The sequence below is a fragment of the Sebastes fasciatus genome, chromosome 8 (genome assembly GCF_043250625.1).
Source record: "Sebastes fasciatus isolate fSebFas1 chromosome 8, fSebFas1.pri, whole genome shotgun sequence".
Classification (NCBI taxonomy): domain Eukaryota; kingdom Metazoa; phylum Chordata; class Actinopteri; order Perciformes; family Sebastidae; genus Sebastes; species Sebastes fasciatus.
Window position 1 is genome coordinate 6,325,657 of NC_133802.1, and position 3,017 is coordinate 6,328,673.

Here is a 3,017-nt window from a genome sequence, read left to right on the forward strand (position 1 = left end):
CTGGTATACGCTGCCTTTGTCAAGGTTGAAAGGAGTGATAAAGTTTGCCGAACTACGGAGCCTCCGTGTTGTTGTACACACACACTTTGAATATGTTCGTTCCGCACAGCGTGATTGGTTGATGCCTTTATTCACGGTGCGAAAGTTCAGAAAAATCGACCTTGTTTCAAAAAACAATTGCATTGCTTTTTCAACGCGTAATACTCACGTTCTGACAAACATGGTGATATTGACCAAAGTTTACGTACAATGACAATTTTCTTTTGCGTCCAAATGCCAACATGTTTACGGTATAAATAAGGTTAGAAAGAAATGAGGCAATGGCAAATAAACTATGGTTAATGTATGGTTACGGGCAGGCAACTAAAATACTTGGTTACGGGTAAGGAAAAATTGTGGTTAATAAAACAACGAACTTTAAGTGCAGGTTTGTAACGGGACACGAACTACAGTAACCTGCACACTCAGCCCGTTCTCACTCCCAACTCGTCAAATACCGCCGTTTGGTCAGTGCCCCTTGGGATTGGAAGCCGACAGACCGAGGCACCCTTTAGCCACAGTATGTGACGAACAATGACTAACTAACTAATAAACTAACTCCAATGTAAACCCACTCGGGGCGTTATTCGTCAGTCGGAGCAAGTGAGGTGGTTTTCCGTTCAGGGTGGTGATGGATGTGTCAAACAAACACAAGACTTTCAACCAGGAAACCGCTGTTCGTGTCCCGTTTGAAACTAAAAGTAACTTTAACTTGTTTTGTCACGCCAGTCTTTAGTCACGTGACTCGTCAGTGTTGGCAGTCACGTGAGTTGCTAGTCAGTGAAGTTTCCTAACCCTACCTAAGTGGTTGTGTTGCCTAAACCTAACTTCCTGTGAAAATGGAAGTTTATTTTGAAAGGACACTATGCATGTAACGAGCGTATATTGACACGCCGTCCCTGGTCCGTCCAAAAGTAAAGCAAGGGGGGTACCCCGTGCGTCGGTCTCCGATGCCGAGGGGCACTGACCAAGCGGCTGTATTTGATGAGTTGGGAGTGAGAATGTGTTGGCACACTAAGGACACACTACTTCCTGCATTGGCACAGAATGCCGGCATCCAGTACAGACTGCAGATGCCAGTGTGATTATCCCTCTGGAGCGAAACATGCTTGATTTGAGTAAGATCTCTGTGTGGTTCCTGGCAGAATCATCTCTTAGATTCCTCAGCGTGAAGACGCTCAGAAAGACTATTTGCTGAACTTGAACTGAAGGGCTTTCAGAAATTCAGATTCACCCAACCACATTACCCCCCTTTGGGCAAACCAGGCTGCGCTCTGGCCAAGCAGTGAAAGAACTACATTGTCAAGAGAAGACAAGAACAAATGAATCAGCTAAATTGTTCTAAAGGTTTTAGTGAATGTCTTGGTATTAGAGTTTGGTTATAAGAATACAGTATGGTCTTTGTATTATTCGATTTATGGAGTCAACCACTATTAATTTTTCCCCCTGGCTCTTAATGTCATGCTTGTAATCAAGCTAACTATGTGTGAATGTGGGAATTCATGTGTGTGTAAGACTTTTAAACCTGCAGGTGTCCTACGTTGCTCACAGATGAGGTTACTTGCAGTAGCATCAACATATGAAACCTCACAGGAGGCAGCATTACATGAGTCAAGCAGTACGGAGCATGTATTTTATTTTTTGGTAATTTCTTTTTTTCATCACAAACAAAAAGGGAACATCTACAGACAGACTCAAACATACCAACCCCACATACAAAAACAAGCATAAAATAATAATAATAATAATAATAATAATAATAATAATAATAACAATAATAATAATAATAATAATAATAATAATAATAATACAAATAAAATAATATATATCAAATAAAAAAATAATAAAAATAATGAAAAATAAAAATAAAATAAATAAAAAATAAAAAATAAAAATAATAATAAAAAAGACAGACACCACAACAAATCCAGACTAGACAGATAAAGATATAATCACATTTCTGCCTATGTCATATCGGGGGAAAAAACAGAAAATAATAGCCAAACTGGATGTCACACAGTAGGGACTTCAACGAACAGTCTATGGTGCTAGGTGTCTATGGTGCTAGGTGTCTAGCATGTTTGAGAAAAGATTTGTCCTCTTGCACAGAACTAGGCAAGCAAACCCAGCTGATTTAGCACCACATAAAAATGACAGAAAGAAGCACTCAGTAGTGTTGCAGTCATAAAACAGTCAGCCTGTAAATGCAAGGATATGAGTTACTGCAAGTTCTGACAGGATCACAGACAAAGTGGGAGGGAGATGATCCCGTATTTGACCTGTAACACGCTGTAACATTGGGTTAAATAAGGACACAATGCCGAGGACAGCTGCTTGAAATAATGTCATTGTGCTTATTTCTTGTTAAAAGGAATAGTTTGACTTTTGGGGATGCTTTCTTGTCGAGAGTTAGATGAGAAGATTTATACCACTGTCCAGTCTGTTGTGTAACTATGGAGCTGGATGGATGGCTAAAAATGAGCATTATGTTCTCATCCTAACTCTTCGTCTACTCACGTTTTGTCACACCCCTTGGCGTAACTTTTCGGTCGCAGTAAACACAGTCTTAACGTTGTCAGTTAAACAAAAACAGAAGGAGGAGACCAGGAGGACCTGGATGTTGGTGTCGCATGTGAAACCAAAAGTCACTATTGACTTATTTCCATTTTACGTACATAACTTAAATAACGTAGCTTATTTTAAGCCAAACCATGATGTTTTACTAAACATTACCAAGTAGTTTTGTTGCCTAAACATAACCTAATAGTTTTGTTGCATTGTTGTTTTTTTTCAATTTACATCATTAACGACATGTTTAAAACTGCGACTGTAAGCTGGGAGGAAATACGTTTCCCTCGAAATGTGAATGTGGAACTGATCTCAGCTGACATTGGGCGAAGGCGGGGTATACCCTGGACAGGTCACCAGACTATCACAGGACTGACACACAGAGACAGACAACCATTCACGCTCACATT